Genomic DNA, 22,523 nt, shown 5'->3' on the forward strand with positions numbered 1-22,523 from the left:
TAGGGACCGATTTGCTGATCTACGAATTCGATTGCATTAAAATCAGGGGCATCAAGGTTAAAGGCCTCAAATGTTTTCTGTTTCTTGTTGGGAGGAGCACCAGAAGCAATGGCAGAAGTCTGTGGAGGATCAGTCATTCTCATCAAGAAAAAAGGGCCGTTCCCCCCACAAATATTCAAGAAACAACTACAAAAGCCCGCTCAACCTCATTAAGCATCTCCCATGTATAACGTGGCACTCTCACATTCTTTTGCCACTCTAGAGGAAAAGCAGGCTCGTCATTCTCATCAAGAAAAAAGGGCCGGACCCCCTCAACAGCACGGACTCGGAAGAAATAATTCTTAAAATCTTTAAAGGACCCATCATACATGACAAAAACTTTATGCCCCTGGGCCGATCTAAAAGAAACCCAGGAAGCTTTCTTTTTGGAAGAACCTCTGGGCTTGGCCGAGACAAAAAGATAGAGGAAAAGAGTTGAAATATTTTGATAAAACCCCAGGAATTCGGATGAAGCTGGGATGGAGCAATATTACATGATCACAACAAGTCGGTCTCGAAAGCAGTAAAAGGAAAAGTAATGTCCAACTGGCTGAAGAAATATTCATAGGCGTAGAAGAAGGGACGCTCCCCCTCGATGAAAGTAGGAAAATAAGCCCTCTCATCAGAGTCAGGAGCTACAAGCTCATAATCCCTCTCCCGAGCACTGCTACCACAAATCCTATGACTTTTCCTCAGCTCTACACAAAATTCAGCATCCACAACAGAGACACACATTAAGATAAGGGAGTCCAGCCAATCGGACATCCCCTCGGGAACTTTAGAAGATACCTCTACAACGTTATTGCGAGAAGACATGAGGCCAACTAATCCTAAAATAAGAAAAGAAGATTGGATTACTAAAAAACATCTCGGACGAGGGGCAAAATAACTCGACAGACGAACAAACAAGAAAAGAAAAACCCCAAGACTCAAACCAAAGTCTTGGGGCATCCTTTGGAGGCAGTAACAAAGCAAGGTTTCAGGAAAAAGCTACAGCTTACGTCAAGAAAAGAAGATCTCAAATAGCAAACATTTCAAAGAAGAAAAACACAAAGTCATCAAAACCACTATCTTCCTATAGTCTATCAGCAAGGAGCATTGTCAACATCAAAAATGCCAAGCAGAAAATCATCAAAGACACAACCTTTTTCAGAATCAAGCAAAAACCATCATCGAAGGTGCAAGCAGAAACGGTGATAATATGCAAAGGCCCTAAAAGCATCAAGCAACAGGAAAAGTGAAAAAGCTCATGCAAAAGACAAAGAATCTCCAGAACACACAGCGATCAGGCACAACAAAAGGTAGAAAGATCCAAACTTTCTCCAAGCAAAATCAAAACTTTCTTAAAACAGACACAAAAAGTGACGTAGAAAGAGAAAGGAAGAAGAACCAAACCTGGGAAAATGGGAGAAAGCCACAAAGGAAAGCAGAAAAGCGGAAGCGACAGGCGAAAGAGCCACCCCTCGAACTCTAAGCAAGAAACAGAAAGCGAGAGAGTAAAGGGAGAAGTTACGAAGAAGAGCGAAGAAGAGAAACCGTTTTTGATTGTGAAATTCAAAATAAAAAGCTAAGGAAAATGGGGCAATTAATACCAATTAATGAAGGTATTAAACCCTCGCACATTCCCAAGAACAAGGCACTGGTATAAAAGCGCGCGCTTTTAGAGGAAAACGTTCTACATTCAAAAGATTCTACAAAAGGAAGAAATCGACAAAATGCTTCAACTCGGTTTTACTAAAGAAGGACCGAAGTCAAAGGACTCGACCTCAAAAAAGAAGACCGAGCTCAAGCAGGGGCACTGTTCATACGCTGGGTTGAGCTATCCGACCCGGGATGATTGGCGACAAAGCGACCGACCTCTTCAGGTCAGACTATCCGACCTCTTCTTCTAAAGAGCTCGGCCAATCGACAGGAAATCCTAATAAAGGGCCCAAATAGAGGAACACGACCCAAATCCACAGGCAGTCCGAGCCTACAGAGATAAGGGGGGCGGTTCCCTTGAAGATAAGCTGACCTCACCCAAAGATAAGATAAGATAATATAAGATAACTAACTTATCTTATCTAAAAAGGTCACTCCACACCATTATAAATACACTGGAGCACCCATGTATAACTCATACTCTGATTCTACTAAAAATCTGTTTAATACCCATGCTAACTTAAGCATCGGAGTCTCTTGCAAGTACCCCCCACCCTCCGGTGACCAAGGATCAGAGGTGCAGTCAGTTTAACAAAGTCAGACACAACAGCTCCGGCCGCAACCAGCCAGCCGGACACGTCATCTCCGACCAGTACAGAAGATCTCATTCGAGATCGACCTACAGTTTCAGGTAACCCTCGGAACAGTAACCCCGTCGGGAGGTGCCTCCGTGACTTTGGTAGGTGGTACCAGACGGAGACGTGGGCGTTGGTGGAGCAGCTACTCAGCGCCAGGCCTCCCGTGGCAGCACAGCAGGCTGCGTAGAGGAAGGAGTCCTTCACGCTGAAGCTTGTGTGATTGCGGGATTGTGTCCACCAGATGCCCCCGACAGACGATCCCGAGACCCTCCAACAGTATGCCAGGTGCTAAATTATGTTACTGATCGGAGGGTATTTGATGACCGACAAGTCCAACAATCTGGTGCACATTCGTTGGCTACCACTGCTCCGGGACTTTGAGAAGTGTAGGGCGTTTTCCTGGGACTTGGCTGTGCTGGCCTGGACGTATCAGTCACTTTGTTCGGTGGCACAACGGGGGGTCACAGATATCACTGGCTGTACTCTGCTTTTGATGTCTTGGATCTATCAAAGATTTTCTCAGTGGTGTCCACCAAATAGAGGGGTCTACCAGTATCCTATGGCCGCTAGGTGAGAAATATTTATTTATGTATTTGAATTAAATAATTATCAATTCTTTTGGGATGTTACTTAACGAACTGTATATGTTCTCCTGGGATGTGTCAGGTTGGTTGGGGTGGATATTCGGCTGGGTAGCCAGTATGCGACCCTGCCCTCCCACGACTACGGTATGTATCTGACCTCATCCCAGCTTCGTGTCACCCCTCCATGCGCCACCTTCTCGACCTCAACTCCAGCTACATCAGTACGTCACAGGTCCACCGTTGGGAGGGCTCCAGCCATACCATGCCCCTCCTCACCAGCAGCCGGCTGCCCCGACGATGCCGATCAGAGACCCTAGACCGTCTCGACCTCAGTGCCAGGTTCAACCTCCACCATGTGGCACCGGGTACAGGCACCACTACTAGGATCCCCACCACCAATGATATTTATGTTGTTATGTTTACTTTGTGTATTGTTTTGTACTTTAGTTGCATTGTAAGTATGTATGTAGTTATATGTATTTATTTATTTATTTATTTTCTTGGGTCGATTGTAGTTGGACTGTAGTTATGTATGTACTTTTTAGGTTGTTCTGTGTTTTGGTTGGATTGATATTGTGTTTATTTTTAGTTACTAGTTTGTCTTACTTTCATAGTTACAGAAAATTCAGATCTATCATTACAAATTAGTTAAACTTAAAAGACTTCACTCGAAGTTAAGTAATCACATTAACACCCATAACTAAAACATAGAATGTAACAGTGACAAATAGAACTAACACGTTACATCTTCAACGGAACCCTAACAAATTACGTTTTCAATTAAAATCACAAACAGCAGTAAAGTACATCCAAACTAAAATGGCCTAGGCATCTCCTGTGGGTTGATTAGGGCAACCCCGTCTAGTATGGTCGACTTGCCTACACAAGACACACTGCTTCTCATGCCGCTCGACCTCATCCATATTGTTTCGGAATATGGTGGACACAGGTCTTCCGGTCGTCTTCCGCCACATGGCTGGGTTAGGACACAGCATCGTACCATGCCACTCTGCCCACAGCGACTCGTCGGGAATGGGTGGAAACTCCATCTCGTACACCTTGAACACAGCTTCCTGCCTGTAGACTGAATGCAGATACGGGGCCCACTCAATGCTAGCGACAGCACATCCGGCAAGTGCGTGGTGGTGGTGGCACGGATAGTGGAGAGACTGGAATAATCCATAATCACACGTACCTTCCGAAAGCCGAACCCGAAAGGAACCTTGCCCCCATCCCTCGAACGGCTCTAGCTCCTCCACAACAAACACAGACGCCCGGCTATCGCAGTAGGTCACACGCATCTTCGGAATACCTTCCCTATTCTTCTCAATGGCGGCCAAGAGTCTCTGCGAGAAGCGGTTTCTAGCCGCCAACTGGGACTGCGCTTCTCGGCCCTTCGTAACAAATAACTTCTATAGTCTCTCATACGTGATCTGCACAATGGCTGAAATCGTCAAGTACCGTGTCCCCTTCAACACTGCATTGATGCACTCGGATAGATTTGTGCTCATGTGTCCAAAGCTCCGCCCACTATCGCAATGTTGAAGCCAGATCTCCTTTCTGAAATGACCAGCCCAGTCCGCTATCACCGGTGAGACGTCTCTCAAGGCATCCATGTATCAAGGGCATTATGACCCTACAGAAGAGACTACTATCTAATTGACGATGGTCTTGAGACATGGTGGGTGCTAGACAACTATGCGGTCCACCAAACCTCCGAACCTCCGTAGTCACAACAAAACATTTATGCTTCAACTATATCTCTAACCTACATAATATATCATACAAAAGTACTCAAAATCACAATTAAATTTGAACTTACCAGTATCCGAGATTCTGATGAAGGGCCACACGGAGGCTCCATTAACACCCATTGCCGGCTTGACGGCACTGCACATGGTACTTTAACCAGTCGGACTCGATCACCTGGTACTCAGCACTCCTGCGAATACTGTAGTTCTTCACACCCTGAAGCACCACCTCTCGGTTTCTGAACCTATGGCGGACCCAAAACTCTACCCTCGCCGTCTAGGTTGTAATCCTCTTCACATGTGTCAGAAACCGGGGTCCTCTCTTACATCGCGTCCAAATGCAGACTGTGATAGTGATTTGGGACTACCAATAGTGCCAGAATCGGGTGAGGTGGAGGCAGCACATGGCGCGCCACAGCCCTGGCAGGTGTTTCCGGCAAAAACTCATCCTCATCGCCACCATCGGACGACTCATTGACTGCACTATCCGCCACGTAATCTTCGTCTAACTCCTCCCCACCCTCCTCTGCCTCATGCTCTAGAATGGCGACGTGAATGGGCGGTGGTGCGAGAGGCCGGTCGTCCTGCACATAGGTATCGTGTACGGAACCACCACTACCACCATGACCCACCTCGGCCGACAGCTTCATTACCTGTTTTACCATGATCCTCCCATGGATGTCGAACATCAGTCGCACATGCTCGTCCCCTTAAAGTCGGAATAGTCGAAACCGGAAAACACCGTTTTCCATGGGTGCCAACAACCTATACCCCACCCTTCATATCTCCCTCGCTTGTGTACCATCGACCTTGCTCAATATCAAACTCTTTAAATCCGACAACGTCTCCACACCCTGAGTGCGAAACAGTATCGGATCTTCACACTCAAATGTCACCCCGTTATCACCATTCCTCATACAACAATTGGGATAAACAAGCACAACTATGAATAGACTGTTACTGGCCATTGAGCTTTGTTTTTGTGAGAAAAACGAGATAGAGAAAGGATATGAAATGTGTGTAGGAATACCAAGGGTTACATATCCTTTTATAGCAGCTGAATATTTGTCCTTTTCTATCTCGTTTACAGTGTAAACGAGATAGGTATATCTTATTTACAGTGTAAACGAGATATATACGTGTCACGCTGACGTGCCTTATCTCGTTTACACTGTAAACGAATACATGCATTGTCAGTGTAAACGGGATAAAATAAGGGAATTTAAATCAGTAAATACTTTTAAAATTATTTATTTTGATAAATATTACATTTATTTTATTTATTAAAATAAAAAATCCGTTTATTTGATTATAATTAAAAAACGTGTTTTAAAAAGCTTGCGGTAATAATAAAAATATAAACTATGAATAAAATTGAATTAATAAGTATATTAAAAGATTTAAGGAAAAAAATAATTGAATTATTTAAACCATGGTTCTGAAAACCGAACCGGACCGGCCGGTTCAACCGGAAAAATCGGGAACCGGTCACTTAACCGGTCCGAGTAAGGTCAGAAACCGTTTGGTAGAAAACCGGTGAAAAAACCGGTCGAACCGGCGGTTAACCGGTAAACCGGGAGAACCGTTCGGTTTTTTTACGGTTTATTGGTTTGCATATTAAACTTCAAAACGGCGTCGTTTTGAAGGAAAAAAAAAAAAAAAAAAAGAAGAAAAGAGCTATGCACGAAGCCACGATCCCTAATGGCTAATTCCCAATCCTCATCTCACTATCTCAGTATCTCAGTCTCAACTCTCACCCTCTCACCCTCTCACGAACCCTAATAGCCACCACCATCGCCACCGCATCCCACCGCCATCGCCACCGCATCCCACAGCCCCTCTTCGCCGTCGCGGAGCTCCTCTCCTCCATCGCCGTCGCGGAGCTCCTCTCCTCCATCGTCGTCGCCGAGCTCGCCACCTCCACCGTCTTCGCCGAGCTCTCCACCTCTACCATCGCCGCCGGTAATACTCTGCCTTCCACCTTGGCTCCTATTTAATCGTCGCCTACTCTGTGCTTGATTTTATAATTTTTTGATTTTTCTGTTCATGATTTGTTAAGTCTGTGTTCATCTGTTCATGTTTTGTTAGCTGTGTTCATCAGAAGTTCAGAACATGTTTATAATTTGATTTTTCTGTTCATGTTTCTGTTCCTATTTGTTCATGCTGGATTACATGATTTTGGTTGCTGCTTGATGTTTATTTGGATTACATGATTTTGAGTTGCTGTTTCATGTTTATCTGGATTACATGATTTTGGTTTCTGTTTGATGAATCTTCAATCTGTTTTTGGCTTTCCATTATGATGCATTTATTGGTGACTTGGGATTGAATGATGATCATTGCAAGCAAATTGAGGCTGGGGCGTTGAAGGCAGCTGGGGAATTTGTCATCCTTCTTTTCTCTGTGTGTTTATGTGTGCTTATTAATATTTATAGAGTTGTTTCTTGTTACTGTGTGTTTGTAATCAATAGCCAATAGTTGTTAGATTGTTATCTATTAGCTTGACAATCTTTGTAATAATGTACTGAATGGTATCTCAAAATTTCTGTGGCTTTGAGAATATTGTTACTTTTTGCTTCTGTTTGGTGGTTCATGAATATTCTCAGTTGATTTCTGTGATTGTCAAGCTGCATGAAGTTGATTTCTTTTTTACGTTTTATTTTTTGTTTAGTTATAAGCTTTGATGTTTGATGTTTGAACCTCTAATATTAAGTAATGGATAATTTATTATGTAAAATATTAAATTTTATTAAGTTAGAAATTATTAAATTTATATACTTAAGATTATTTTAAATTTTTTAATAATTTTATTTAATATTTAATTAAACCGGTTGAACCCCGGTTGAACCCCGGTCGAACCAGTGAACCATTAAACCAGTGACTTCACCGGTTTATTGACCGGTCCGGTTCTCGCAACCTTGATTTAAACTAATAGACTAAAAATTAATAATTCTAACTAATATGAATTCAAATGATATTAAATTTCTTAGATTAATATAATATAATTTTTTTTTAAAATCTCACTTGTATAATAAATTTTATTTAGAAAAGTAAAAAAATAAATAGAAATTGTTAAACTAAAAATAGAATAATTAACAATAATAATTAGTAAATTAAAATATAAACTTTTTTTTATAAGAATTTAAAATGATAGTTTTACCTAACTGCATCTTGTAGAATAGGAATAATAACTAATGAGTTGGACTATATGAGAGGTCGGACAGGAAGACACTACAAATGAGATTGTTGTCCAACTGTTGATGGTTTTAAAACATTGTAGAGACTAAATATGTGTGCAATTCTCTAAATTTGCGCATCTCCCTAACGAATTAAAATGGAGTCGGTAGACATTCTTTTCAAAATAATAATGATAAACAAAAATATACTTTAGACATTGAATAGTGACTTAATTACCAATATCCGATATTCTGTCGAGGACAACACGGAGACTCCAAGAATATTCTGCTGCAGATTGCCTGCAATTCACATGTTACTTTGATCGATCCGACTCCATAACCATGTACTCAACACTTCTCTTTACTTTTGAATCTGTGATCAATGCAAAATTTCATACCACCGTCTGTGTTGTAATCGTCTCCACCTTCATTGAAAAATGGAGTTTTCTCATGCATCGCGTCCAGATCTAATGTATAAAAGTGGTTGGGTACAACTGACAACTCTGGAATTGATTTTGGGTAGGAAGAAGATATAGAGTTGTTCCACTGACAGGAGTCTCTGGTACAAACTCCTCCTCATCATCATCCTCAGAAGAGCTACTTTCGTTGCTATGAACAACATACTCTTCATCCGATTTCTCGCTGTCCACGTCCATGTGTACCACTGGACTAGCACAGTGTAGAGGTGGGTCATCCTGAACAAAATTTGAGTGTCCAAAACTACCACCACCAACATTACCAACCTCCGCAAAAAGCTCTATCACTTATTCGGCTATGATTCTCTCGTGGACATCAAATATCAAACGCACATGCTCGTGGCTATCAAGCCAAAAAATACGAAACCTGACTCGATTTTCTATCGGTGCTAACAACCTATATCCAATTCTTCCAACCTCCTTTGTCCTATTAGCATCGAGACTTGTCAATATTAGACTCTTTAACTCAGATAAAGAGCTTAGTCTCCAAGTGCGAAAGAGAATAGGACTATCACACTCAAACACAACTCCATTGTCACTATTTCTCATGTGACAATTGCAATATACATTTACAACAATATATCCACTACCACTAGACATTTTTACTAAATTTATTGAAAAGACGGAGAAGAAAAAGTAAAAGTTTTGTGGAGAACACTAATGCTTGCAGATCCTTTTATAGTTGGTCGAAATTTATCGTACTCTATCTTGTTTAGAGTGTAAATGAAATAATTTTTCACGTATCTTATTTACACTGTAAATGAGTTGAGTTTAAGTGTATCTCGTTTAAAGTGTAAATTAATTGAGATACATATAATTCATTGTCTCTCATATATCATGTGTGTAAACGTGATACGTTCAACGCAAAACATGACTTATCTCGTTTACATTGTAAACGAGGTACACTTAAACTCAAGTCATTTACAGTATAAACAAGATAAATAAAATGATGCAAATTAATAAATATTTTATAAATTATATATATTAATAAATAAAAAATTAAATTATTTATTTAAAAAAAATCGATGTTAGCTACTCATAATAATATTCTAATAAAGGAATTTGGAGCAACAGATAAACTCAGAAAATTCAAGAATAATACCATGATTATTAGAAACCAAAAGAAGATATTAGAGAAAATAATCTGTTTATTTATTATGTGAATCTATTATGTGTCATATAATAACAATAACAGGTACCACATATTTATAAGTGTCAAATAAATTAAAAGAAATTACAAAAATAATTATCTAATTTAAATTTAACTATAATTTTAAATTAAATCAAACTATTATTCACCTGGCACAAATAATATTAGAGAGAAGTTTAAGGACGAACAATACTTTTAACCAATAATTCAAATTGACAAACATCTTTAGTTCAATAATATAACTTTATAATTTTAGTCTATATTTTTTAACTATTATTGAATAATTATTTATTAAAAATAATAAGTTATATTAATTATGTACCATTAACCATAATATTATTCAATAAAAAAAATAGCCTAACACTAGAAAAAAAGGACTAATAATTATGAGGGCAATTTACTGAAATAAATATTCTGGCCTCCAAATTTATTGGAATACACATTTTGTAAAATGGATATCGAAATGTATTTTTGCCATAAACTATATAAACCGCGACAGAGGTCCGCGGTTTACGAATGCACGTAATTCACTAAAGGGGTGTCGCGGTTTATGTGTGATTTGCAAACGTGCATAAATCGCTACAGGGGTCTAGTGGTTTATGCTTTAGTGTGGACTTAGTTCATTTTTCATGGAGTATGAGTTATTGGATGAAACTTTCGTATGCCCTTTTTATGTATGGCGCAACATAAGTTGGTGCTTTGATTTAATTGAAATTAGTCTCTTAAACGCATAGAATTACCAACAAAATTAGAACACCTTTATTCAAGAGAATCACAACTACATAGAGAATCGCTAACAATAACCACATCATCGTAAAACGAACAGTAAGTACAACTTTACTTAACATTTATACATGGAAAAGCATAGACGAAAACAGGACAAAAACACATAAGAAAAGAAAAATGAAAGCTAATCATGACGACCCAATGACACCTATGCCTCGGCTCTGGGTGCGGATCCTCGCTGAGGGAAAGTCCTGTGAGTGTGTCCTGTCTGCCTGCATAGCCCACATCGCTTTGGCTGACTAGTATCAGCCTCATCCATGGTGTTATAGATTCTTGTTGACTTCGGTCACCCTTCTCTGGCACTCCTTATGTTAGGATCAGGAACGACAGTAGGACCATTGTACGGTGGCTACATACCCTCTGGAGCAGGGGGTAAAAACCCCATCCGATATACACTGAACACCTTACTCATGGTATAAACCTCATGGACGTACATAGCCCAATCTAACTGGGACTGAACACAGCATGCAATCGCATGGCAGCATGGGTAATGGAGAGCTTGAAAGTATCCGCAGTCACAAGTGTGATCTCTGAGGGAAACCCAATACGTCCCAAGCAAAAAGTTACCGGTAGGAGTCGTCTCAGCCACGATATACTCAGAATGATGTCTGTCAAACAGAGTAACCGTACGTGAAGCACCTCGAATCTTTCAAGTTGCGCTCTATCGCCTTGACCAGCGTCTGGCAAAACCGTTGGCCTGACCCAACTGTGCCTCTGTTGTCTGCCCTCGGACGACAAAAAGCTCTGCTAACCTCCTATATGTGGATTTCACAAGTGCAGTAACCAGCAGATTCCATGTCCCCTTTAATACAAAGTTAACCCACTCGAAAATATTCATCGTCATGTGGCCGAACAGTCTGTCTCCATCTTGGTGTTGGGTCCACTTATCGTACTCTAGTCGGTTGGCCCAATCACACATGGCCGGATTCTCAGTCCTCAAAATATCAAACCAATAGTCAAACTCTGCTTCAATCTTGGCATACACCGCATTCACGAGCAGCCGCCTTGCATCCTGGCCCTTGAAACTGAGAGCAAAATTAGCTGCAACGTGTTGAATGCAATACGCTCGATATGCATGAGGCGGTAGCCAACTACTGTCTGGTGCCTCTAGTGTAGCCTTAATGCCGTTGTGTCTGTCAGAGATCACCGGAATGCCTTCTTGTGGGGTCACATGTTGACGCAAGTGGGATAAGAAAAAAGTCCACAACTCAGCATTCTCCCCCTCAACAAGTGCAAACGCAACTAGAGAAAAGACGATGAAAGAACTCTGTAGACTCATCAACCTCATCACCTACACGCACTAGAGAAGTCTTCAACAAAGCAACGGTTCCGTCCATCATTGCTTGCATCCCAAGGATCTACTGGGGCAACTCAACATACAACTCTTTCCAATCCCCATAGATCTGTGCGACTGCCATCTGCTTTACCTTCCACACCTTCCTATAACTAGGCCTGAATCCATAGGTTGACTCAGTAGCTTCTTGCAACACCTTTATCGTAACCAAGGTTCTGAAAATCGGATCGGACCGGCCGATTTGACTAGTTTAACTGTGAACCGGCGATGCAAGCGGTCCGGTCCTCCTCCAATAACCGCTGGTGAAAAAACCGCTAGAAAATTGGTGAACCGGCCAAAAACCAGCCGGTTGGGTTGGACCAGTAACCGGCCGATTCCTCTAAAATGACCCCATTTTTAATTGTTTTAAAAAAAATGAAACCCGACCTGGACCCACTCGTGACCCTAAACCTCCCCTTCTTCCCCCATTCATTCATCTCAGTCTCACACTCTCACTGACAGTGAACCCTAGCCCTCTTAAGCATTCCCAGCCTAGTAGCCGTCCATCGTCGCCGGGGTTCTCAGGACGTCAGCGCCACTGCTGTCTCTTGGTCTCTTCCCCCATTCATTCATCTCAGTCTCACTCCACTCGTGAACGGTGAACCCTAGCCCTCTGAAGCATTCCCAGCCCAGTAGCCCTCCATCGTCGCCGCAGTCCTCAGGTCGTCAGCGCCACCGCCGTCGCCTGGTCCTCAGCACCGCCACTCTTCCTCTTCGTCTTCGCTGGCCTCTCGAACCCAGGTGAGTGACTCTACGTCTTCATCTTCTTTGAACTTCTTCTTCAATTTTTGTTCCATAATTCTTCAATTCATCTTGGGTCTTGGGTCTGCGCTCTTCGTTCTTCGGTCTTCTTAGAATGTATGGTTCTGATTTCAGAACACCTAATATTGCTATTTTAGTATTTTTCTTCTTTGTAATTGTTAATTTGTTACTCTGTTTTAGTCCAGAACACCTAATATGCTGGAAACTTACTCTGTTTTAGTCCAGAACACCTAATTTGTTACTCCGTTTTAGTGTTCATTGTGTTTTGTTAATGGTGGAAAGTGGAAACTTACTCTGTTTTGCAATATTGTTGAATGCTGTAGGCAGAATTGCTGTAGGCAGAATTGCTGATATGGTCTTGTGTTGTGGTTAAGAACATGCTGTTAATTTTCATTGTGTTTGGCTCCTGCTTTAGGTTAAGAACGTGGTTAATCATTGTGTTGTGGACTTGTGGCTCCTGTTTTTAATTGCTGATGGCTCCTAACATGGTTAATCATTGTTGAGTCTGTCCTGTATTTGCCGATGGTTGAAGTTTTGTTCTGAATGTTTGAAAGTTGGTTCTGGATCTGTTGCTGTTGCTGATGGTCCTTGAAGTTTGGTTCTGAATGTTTTGTTACTCTGTTATGCTGCTGTTGCCGTTTTTTAATTTTTAAGTATGATGTTTCTGAATTTTTGTTGAAATAGTTATTGATTTCAGGGTTTAGAGTGATTATTTGTTGCTGGTATTTAACTTTTGTTGCTGCTTCTTTTTTCTTTCTGACTCTGTTAAGTTCTGTTAAGTTGCTACATTCAAACTTGTGCATTGGCCTGTTCATCTTCACTTGAAATAACAAAAAGCTTCTCATATGATGATCTATTAACTACCTGATTTTCTGGTACCATTTCTTTTGTTATGGCTTTAGCTGAAGAAGTTAGAGGGGCTAGATGAGGAGACATTGATGCCTCAGAAAACACCACCACCATCAACATATCCTTGTTACTTGAAGGTTTTTCTTAGCACAATAGTTGAAATCACAATCATAATTACATAATATGTTTAAATAATTATCCCAAAAAAAAAAGAAACTCACAAGAACATCTTGAGATTTTGATGATTGATAAATCTTTAGGTTGACATTTAATATTTGATATTTCTTTATACTATTTAACTTGAGTTTGTATATTAATAAGATTATATGAATTTGATTGATGAATTTAATGTTGTTTCTTAAATTTGAAACCTATTTTAATATTTATATTATACTATAATTATATTTTAGAATGTTTATTTATAATTTATTTATTATTTTATTTTAAAACAATTTTTTCGGTTGAACCACCAGTTAGACCGATTGGACCAATAAACAAGTGAACCAGTAGCTAGAGCGGTTTGATGACCGGTCCAGTTTTCCGAACCTTGATCGTAACCGCTGCATCCGCCCTAACCAACAGATAGATCCTCGCACAAATTACGTGGTAATCGAGCTGTCGGTGGTCGCTCGAAATCGAAGTGCCAGGCAAGTGTGAGCTCCGTTGTACCTTCTAACCTCCCAGTTATCCTTGCGCTGCCGAAGTGCCACGCGGATCATCCACGTGTAGCTGTTTCCAAACTCCTTGCATCTCCCAACATACTTCAGATGATCTGACTCCATAACCCGATACTGAACTCCATGACGAATGCTATAATCCTTAACACTCATCACAGCTTCCTCCTTAGTCTGGAAAGATTGGCCAATCTGAAATTCCCCAGAAGTATTACCCTCGTGTAATCCTTGGCCTCCAAAGGTGTATGCCTCATCCGGTTATTAACTCACTGCTTCCAAGTTCAGCGTCGAGAAATGTGGCGGTTGTTGGTGGGACCCAGAACTGGATGGCTCCTAAGGTGCAGGTGGGGTCACCGGAGTCTCCTCCTCACAATCTCCCGATATGTGATCGAGCTCATCGTCTGAATCATCTTCCCGCATCGCGTCCTCAACGTCATCCGGCTCACCACCACTAATAAGACCAGTAATCAAACTAGCTGACCTAGCTGCCGGTGCTTGAACAAGTGGAGGTGCAGAGCTAAGAGACAACAAGGTGCAACGACAGGCATCGAAGTAGAAGCACCCCCCCACCGTCGTCGACTGAGGATTTGGCGATGAAGCCCTGAAACTGTCGACACCGTCTTCCAACTTGGCAAACAACTCATGTATTCTCACATCCGGAAAACTCTGCCGACAATGAAACAAGACCTCCATGTCTTCATCCGACCCTATCACAAATGTTTCATACTGCACACCACTTGACACAACCGCCATCGGAATCTTTTAGAACACCTTCTTCACCAACTTGGCCCACACAACCCTACCTTTTGCAATATGTTCCTCTTTAGATCCGGAAAAGTATCAGTCGAACGGATAAAAACGCTCAGCGATTCTTTATCAGTGAACTTAACACCATGTCTGTAAGGCCCACATCGGTTGGAGAGGGGAACGAAGCATGCCTTATAAGGGTGTGGATACCTCTCCCTAGCATGACGCGTTTTGACGAGTGAGTGTGGGGGGCTTTGGCCATCATCCCTATCGTCAAAGGCAAAACCGTGAGGCCTTGTGTGCCAAAGCGGACAATATCGTGCTAGCGGGTGGTCTGGGCTGTTACAATGTCTATTACTTTTTTTATTTTACCAGAGTAGTGGACTAAAACCAACAAGCTTTTTTCACTATCATTTGTGAAAGTGTGAAAATGACTCTCTACAAATGTCCCACTCCCTATCTTGGTATATATAGGCAAATGTGACAAAGCATAAACCGCTAGACCCCTGTAGCGGTTTATGCACGTTTGCAAATCACACATAAACCGCGGATTATGTAAAGCTTTGCTTCAAATGTAAATCGCCACACCCCTATAGCGAATTACGTGCATTCGTAAATCGTGGGACCCCTGTCGCGGTTTACATAGTTTATAGAAAAATGGCATTTCGGTATCCATTTTGCAAAATATGTAATTTGGTAAATTTGGAGACAGAATATTTATTTCAGTAAATTGCCGTAATTATGATGCTGATATTACAAAGCAAAACGGAAAGAACAAGATTCATCATCACCGTCACCATAACATTAACTACGGAGCAATTATTCAAATCAATCTCCAAAAATTTTAAAAACAGATATTTTAGTTTTTAAAAAATTAATATATAAAAATATCTCTAAAATTTTATTCCAGTAGATAAATTAGTCTTCCGTTTATTTTTCGATAGAATAATTATCCAGATCAATCCTCAAGAATTTTAAAAATAGATATTTTAGTCCCCAAAAAATTAATACACAGATCAATCTCCAACGTTTTTTTCCATCAGACATAATAATCCTCCGTCCAAAAAATAAAATAAAATAAAATAATTATTATTAATTATAAAATAATACTATACCATAATTTTTTCGTATTTTTTGGACAAAAATAATGATAAATTTCATTAGATTTTTATGTATAATAATAATAATAATAATAATAATAATAATAATAATAATAATAATAATAATAATAATAATAATAATAATAATAATAAAATTATTAGAGATTATTCTAGAAAAAATTTAAGGTTAAAATTATTTGATATTTTTATATTTAATATAATTAAAAGATGTCCTACTTTTAAAAACATGTTTGTATTAAAAAAATATTTTAATTTAGATTTCAAAGCATCATTATTCACCTTATTACTTGTTTCTAATGAAAAGAGTGTATTAATATGCTAGTGTCATCATTCACATAGACAAAACTAAGTTAATAATAATAAAGGTTGACATATAATAAAAGTAAAATAGACGGAGAACTGTTATGTCTGACAGAATAAAATGTTAAAAATTGATCTGTATATTAATTTTTCTTCGGGACTAAAATGTCCGCTTTTAAAATTCTTGGAAACTAATTTGAATAATTATTCTGCCAAAAAATAAATTAAAAACTGATTTATCTGCCGGAATAAAATCTTAAAGATTAATTTGTGTATTAATTTTTTTTCAGGAGAACTAAATAAAATATCCACTTTTAAAATCTTCGCGTACTCATTTAGGTAATTACTCTTAACTAAATAAAAGAGTCGGCAAGAAGAGTTTTACGTATGCAACCACAGCGACATTATACTGTATATTCATCATATTACATATAAAATGTACATAAAAGGAAAAGAGACATATAAATTATGCCTAAAACAAAATATATAACTAAATTATGCTAAATTCAACTTAAGAAAAGAAATAGAATCCAGTATTCCAGTACAAATTAGGCAGTTTGGGGGTAAAGGATATAAACAATAACCTACCAATTTAGTCCACATCCTCATCTTCATCCATTCCGAGTCACCCTAAAAGAATATATAGAAAATAATTGAGGCTACACTACGAATTTGATGCTATATCATTTAAAAGATAATATGAAATTAGAAGTAAAGAGTCCGTGAATAAAAATGGTTAAAAAAGAAAAGCCACAAACCTCTGAGATTCACTTATCTTTGTTACGATAACTCATTTTAAGAATAAGGAGCAACATCCAAATATTTATGTTCCATGTGCAAATCCAAATAATGTCTTTATGCTTTTAGAAACGAAGAACAAAAACATGCACTTACATTTGCATCAAAGCGAAGAGCTACAGATTAAAGTTTGAATTCATAACACATTGATTCTCTGTTTATCTTCATAATCCTTTGCCAAACTAGCGAGCCACAAAATCTGAGTATTTGAAAAATTTTAAACCCAATCACATAACAAGACATGAAATGCAAGTAACAAATGGAAACACTGCGTGAGCATCTTTCTTATCTTTTTTAGTGAATTTGCATTCGAATTTATTAAGTTTAATCAAGATTTAAGTATTTTTGAGCCACTGATACATGCGAAATTGTTACTCAAATTAGGTTGTAAAATTTGTTGTTCGTTCTCTCCCTGGCAATGGCGCCAACAACTGGTGCACAGTACCATGGTCCAAACATAACTTCACAACTTCGCACAAATAACCAGCAAGTGCACTGGGTCGTCCAAGTAATAAAACCTTACGTGAGTAAGGGTCGATCCCACGGAGATTGTTGGTATGAAGCAAGCTATGGTCACCTTGTAAATCTCAGTCAGGCGGATATCAAATAGTTATGGAGTTTTCGAAAATAAATAATAAATAAATAGAAAATAAAGATAGAAACACTTATGTAATTCATTGGTGAGAATTTCAGATAAGCGTATAGAGATGCTTTCGTTCTTCTGAACTTCTGCTTTCCTGCTGTCTTCATCCAATCAGTCCTACTCCTTTCCATGGCTGGCTTTATGTAAGGGCATCACCGTTGCCAATGGCTACATCCCATCCTCTTGTGAAAAAGGTCCAAATGCTCTGTCACAGCACGGCTAATCATCTGAGGTTCTCGATCATACTGGAATAGGATTCACCCTCCTTTTGCCTCTGTCACTACGCCCAGCACTCGCGAGTTTGAAGTTCGTCACAGTCATTCAATCCCTGAGTCCTACTCAGAATACCACAGACAAGGTTTAGACTTTCCGGACTCTCATGAATGCCGCCATCAATCTAGCTTATACCACGAAGATTCTGATTAAGAGATCCAAGAGATATTCATTCAATCTAAGGTGGAAAGGAAGTGGTTTTCAGGCACGCATTCGTAGGGAAATGATGATGATTGTCACGTTCATCACATTCATATTGAAGTGCGAATGAATATCTTAGAAGCGGAATAAGTTGAATTGAATAGAGAAATAGTAGTACTTTACATTAATTCATGAGGAACAATAAAGCTCCACACCTTAATCTATGGAGTGTAGAAACTCTACCGTTGAAAATACATAAGTGATGAAGGTCCAGGCATGGCCGAGAGGCCAGCCCCCAAAACGTGATCACAGGATCAAAAATACAATCCAGGATCAAAAATACAATAGTAAAAAGTCCTATTTATACTAAACTAGTTACTAGGGTTTACAGAAGTAAGTAATTGATGCATAAATTCACTTCCGGGGCCCACTTGGTGTGTGCTTGGGCTGATCTTGAATGTTACACGTGCAGAGGCTTCTTCTGGAGTTGAACGCCAAGTTGTAACGTGTTTTTGGCGTTCAACTCTGGTTCGTGACGTGTTTCTTGCGTTTAACTCCAGACTGCAGCATAGAACTGGCGTTCAACGCCCTTTTGCGTTGTCTAAACTCGACCAAAGTATGGACTATTATATATTTCTGGAAAGCCCTGGATGTCTACTTTCCAACGCAATTGGAAGCGCGCCATGTTGAGTTCTGTAGCTCCAGAAAATCCATTTTGAGTGCAGGGAGGTCAGAATCCAACAGCATCAGCAGTCCTTCTTCAACCTCTGAATCTGATTTTTGCTCAAGTCCCTCAATTTCAGCCAGAAAATACCTGAAATCACAGAAAAGCACACAAACTCATAGTAAAGTCCAGAAATGTGAATTTAACATAAAAACTAATAAAAACATCCCTAAAAGTAACTAGATTCTACTAAAAATATACTAAAAACAATGCCAAAAAGCGTATAAATTATCCGCTCATCACAACACCAAACTTAAATTGTTGCTTGTCCCCAAGCAACTGAAAATCAAATGGGATAAAAAGAAGAGAATATACTATAAATTCCAAACTATCAATGAAACATAGCTCCAATCAGATGAGCGGGACTTGTAGCTTTTTGCCTCTTGAATAGTTTTGGCATCTCACTTTATCCATTGAGGTTCAGAATGATTGGCATCTATAGGAACTCAGAGTTCAGATAGTGTTATTGATTCTTCTAGTTCAGTATATTGATTCTTGAACACAGCTACTTTATGAGTCTTGGCCGTGGCCCTAAGCACTTTGTTTTCCAGTATTACCACCGGATACATAAATGTCACAGACACATAATTGGGTGAACCTTTTCAGATTGTGACTCAGCTTTGCTAAAGTCCCCAATTAGAGGTGTCCAGGGTTCTTAAGCACACTCTTCTTTTGCTTTGGACCTTGACTTTAACTGCTCAGTCTCAAGTTTTCACTTGACACCTTCACGCCACAAGCACATGGTTAGGGACAGCTTGGTTTAGCCGCTTAGGCCAGGATTTTATTCCTTTAGGCCTTCCTATCCACTGATGCTCAAAGCCTTGGGATCCTTTTTATTTACCCTTTCCTTTTGGTTTTAAGAGTTATTGGCTTTTTGCTCTTGCCTTTTGGTTTTAAGAGCTTTTGGCTTTTTCTGCTTGCTTTTGCTCTCTTTTTTTTCGCTATTTTTTTTTCTTTTTTTTTCTGCAAGCTTTGTTCTTTGCTACTTTTTCTTGCTTCAAGAATCATTTTTATGATTTTTCAGATTATCAAATAACATGTCTCCTTGTCATCATTCTTTCAAGAGCCAACATATTTAACATTCTAAAACAACAACTTCAAAAGACATATGCATTGTTCAAGCATTCATTCAGAAAACAAAAAGTATTGTCGCCACATCAATATAATTAAACTAAGTTTAAGGATAAATTTGAAGCTCATGTACTTCTTGTTCTTTTGAATTAAAAACATTTTTCATTTAAGAAAGGTGATGGATTCATAGGACATTCATAACTTTAAGACAAAGTTACTAAATACTAATGATCATGTAATGAAGACACAAACATAGATAAGCACTTAACATAAAGAAAACGAAAAACAGAGAATTTAAGAACAAGGAATGAGTCCACCTTAGTGATGGTGGTGTTTCCTTCTTGAGGAACCAATGATGTCCTTGAGCTCTTCTATGTCTCTTCCTTCCCTTTGTGGCTTGATCCCTAGTGATTTTTGGTATTCCTATCTTTAGTTGCTTCCAATATTTATGGCGTTGAATGCCAGCCAGATGCTTGTTTCTGGCGTTCAGCGCCAGCTTTTCTCACTGTGCATTTCTGGCGTCTGAACGCCAGGATGCTGCTTGTTTCTAGCGTTCAACGCCAGAAACATGCTCTGTTCTGGCGTTGAACGCCAGCCAGATGCTCCTTACTGGCGTTTAAACGCCAGTAAGATCCTCCTCCAGGGTGTGATTTTTCTTCTGCTGTTTTTGATTCCGTTTTCAATTTTTATAGTTATTTTGTGACTCCACATGATCATGAACCTAATAAAACATGAAATAACAATAAGAATGAAAATAAATTAGATAAATAAAAATTGGGTTGCCTCCCAACAAGCGCTTCTTTAATGTCAATAGCTTGACAGTGGGCTCTCATGGAGCCTCACAGATGTTCAGAGATTGTTGAAATTTCCCAACACCAAACTTAGAGTTTGGATATGGGAGTTCAACACCAAACTTAGAGTTTGGTTGTGGCCTCCCAACACCAAACTTAGAGTTTGACTGTGGGAGCTCTGGTTGACTCTGTTTTGAGAGAAGCTTACTGTGCCTATTTTCCATGTTTACAGAAGGATGTCCTTGAGTTTTAAACTCAAGGGAGTCCTCATTCAATTGAAGGACTAGTTCACCTCTGTTAACATCAATCACAGCTCTTATTGTGGCTAGGAAAGGTCTTCCAAGGATGATGGATTCATCCTCATCCTTCCCAGTATCTAGGATTATGAAATCAGCAGGGATGTAAAGGCCTTCAACCTTTACTAACATGTCCTCTACTTGTCCATAAGCCTCTTTTCTTGAGTTATCTGCCATCTCTAGTGAGATTCTCGCAGCTTGTACCTCAAAGATTCCCAGCTTCTCCATTACAGAGAGTGGCATGAGGTTTATCCCTGACCCAAGGTCACATAGAGCCTTCTCAAAGGTCATGGTGCCTATGGTACAAGGTATTAGGAACTTTCCAGGATCCTCTTTCTTCTGAGGCAATCTCAGTAGATCCAATGCATTTAGTTCATTGGTGAATAGGGGAGGTTCATCTTCCCAAGTCTCATTACCAAATAAATTGGCATTCAGCTTCATGATTGCACCAAGAAACTTGGTAACTTGCTCTTCAGTGACATCTTCATTCTCTTCAGAAGAAGAATACTCATCAGAGCTCATGAAGGGCATAAGGAGGTTCATTGGAATCTCTATGGTCTCTAGATGAGCCTCAGAGTCCTTTGGTTCCTCAGAGGGAAACTCCTTATTGATCACTGGACGTCCCAGGAGGTCTTCCTCCTTGGGATTCACGTCCTTCTCCCCTCTTGTGGGTTCGGCCATGATTGTCAATTCAATGGCCTTGCACTCTCCTTTTGGGTTTTCTTCTGTATTACTTGGGAGAGTACTAGGAGGAATTTCAGTGATCCTCTTACTCAACTGGCCCACTTGTGCTTCCAAATTTCTAATGGAGGACCTTGTTTCATTCATGAAACTCACAGTGGCCTTAGATAGATCAGAGACTAAGTTTGCTAAATTAGAGGTATTTTGTTCAGAGTTCTCTGTCTGTTGCTGAGTGGATGATGGAAAAGGCTTGCTATTGCTAAACCTGTTTCTTCTACCATTATTAAAGCCTTGTTGAGGCTTTTGTTAATCCTTCCATGAGAAATTTGGGTGATTTCTCCATGAGGGGTTATAGGTGTTTCCATAAGGTTCACCCATATAATTTACCTATGCTATTGCAGGGTTCTCAGGATCATAAGCTTCTTCTTCAGAAGATGCCTCTTAAGTACTGTTGGATGCAGCTTGCATTCCATTCAGACTCTGAGAAATCATATTGACTTGATGAGTCAATATTTTATTCTGAGCTAGTATGGCATTCAGAGTATCAATTTCAAGAACTCCCTTTTTCTGAGGCGTCCCATTATTCACAGGATTCCTCTTAGAAGTGTACATGAACTGGTTATTAGCAACCATGTCAATGAGTTCTTGAGCTTCTGCAGGCGTTTTCTTTAGGTGAATGGATCCACCTGCAGAAGTATCCAATGACATCTTAGCTAATTCAGACAGACCATCATAGAATATATCTAGGATGGTCTATTCTGAAAGCATGTCAGAAGGACACTTTTTTGTCAGTTGCTTGTATCTCTCCCAAGCTTCATAGATGGATTCACCTTCTTTCTGTCTGAAGGTTTGAACATCCACTCTAAGCTTACTAAGCTTTTGAGGAGGAAAGAACTTGGCTAAGAAAGCCGTGACCAGCTTATCCTAAGAGTTCAGGCTATCGTTGGGTTGAGAGTCCAACCACACTCTAGCTCTGTCTCTTACAGCAAACGGGAAAAGCATGAGCCTGTAGACTTCAGGATTTACTCTATTAGTCTTAACAATATCACAGATCTGCAAGAATTCAGTTAAGAACTGA

The 22,523-nt window shown here is 39.7% G+C and overlaps 1 non-coding gene across 1 annotated transcript; it reads left to right on the plus strand.

The window, feature by feature from the left end:
- Positions 1–22,207: 22,207 nt before the first annotated feature.
- On the plus strand, positions 22,208–22,315 carry LOC112752605 (small nucleolar RNA R71). Its single transcript, XR_003177033.1, has one exon. It is a non-coding gene; the product is annotated as a small nucleolar RNA R71 (small nucleolar RNA).
- Positions 22,316–22,523: the final 208 nt, after the last annotated feature.

Source organism: Arachis hypogaea, chromosome 15 (genome assembly GCF_003086295.3).
Source record: "Arachis hypogaea cultivar Tifrunner chromosome 15, arahy.Tifrunner.gnm2.J5K5, whole genome shotgun sequence".
NCBI classification, from domain to species: domain Eukaryota; kingdom Viridiplantae; phylum Streptophyta; class Magnoliopsida; order Fabales; family Fabaceae; genus Arachis; species Arachis hypogaea.